This window comes from Aplysia californica, unplaced genomic scaffold (genome assembly GCF_000002075.1).
Source record: "Aplysia californica isolate F4 #8 unplaced genomic scaffold, AplCal3.0 scaffold00189, whole genome shotgun sequence".
Taxonomy (NCBI): domain Eukaryota; kingdom Metazoa; phylum Mollusca; class Gastropoda; order Aplysiida; family Aplysiidae; genus Aplysia; species Aplysia californica.
In genome coordinates, this window is record NW_004797459.1 from 56625 (window position 1) to 57873 (window position 1249).

Sequence of the window (1249 nt, forward strand, 5' to 3'; positions counted from 1 at the left end):
CTCTCTCGCTCTCTCTGTCTCTGTCTCTGTCTCTGTCTCTGTCTGTCTCTCTCTCTCCCTTTGTCTCTCTTACTCTCTATACTTCTCGGCCTTTCTCTCTTTCTCTGTCTCTGTCTCTCTCTCTCTCTGTCTATCTCTGTCTCTATTTCTGTCTCTCTGTCTGTCTGTCTGTTTGTCTGTCTGTCTATCTGTCTGTCTGTTTGTCTCCCCCCCCTCTCTCTCTCTCTCTCTCTCTCTCTCTCTCTCTCTCTCGCCCTTACTCTCTATCTGTCTCTGATCCATAAGTCAAGACAGACCTTCCGTTCCCAATCACGTTATCTCCTAAGTCATACTCTCCCTAATCTGTCACTTCCTAAACTTATTATTTTTTTTAACATACCTCTCCCCTCTCTACTAATTCCTCCCATCCCTCCCTGTAATACGCCATCATTCTTTCACCAGTATCATGAACCTGTCTCCTTCCGCCCTCTCCTAATCCCCCACCCCCTCCCTTCATCATTACCCCATTTTTTTTAAAATCACTCAATTCCCTACTCTCCCCTCCCCCCCCCCCCCCCCACACATTTTCCACATCCTTTGAAAAACTTATCTATTTATCTCCTCCCACCCAGCCCACCCCAGTCTCTAATCTCCCCCCTCCCCCCAAAAAAATCTTCCTCCTCTAATATAACTCTTTCTCCTCATATCATCACCTTATTCCCCTCTCTCTCCACCACATCCTTATCTCACGCCCTACAGTCTCCCTCCTATACCCCCCCACACACCCTCCAGAATTTCCCAAACGAATCCATTTGTGTCACGAGACGGAGGAATCAGGTGCTCGTCAATTTTTGGGAATACAATGTATAGAGTAATTAGTATTATCTTAAAGCTTACTCATTTATCTCGCATTTGGGAAAAAATAAATGCCCATCTTGAGTACAAGTCGAGATATTTGGGATTGAAGGAGGTGGGCGTGGCCTGTGTCAGAGGTAACATTAGCTAGAAAATGGCCGCCAAAACTTGAGTGTCTTTGGAAGCTAGAAACTTGCATTTTTGTGCCTTTTGAACAATAATTTTCAGTAAAATCCACACAGAAATGTGTTTTAAAATGGATGTGAAAGGTGTTGCTCCACTAAAAAAAAATTCGATCGAAAGGTTGACAATTTCTGGGATTTTATAATTTTGACGAGCGCCTAATTTCACCACGATGCCTCACTTTTATAATCTCTCCTCCGTTCTCTCTCATAACCCCCCCCCTCCCCACTAG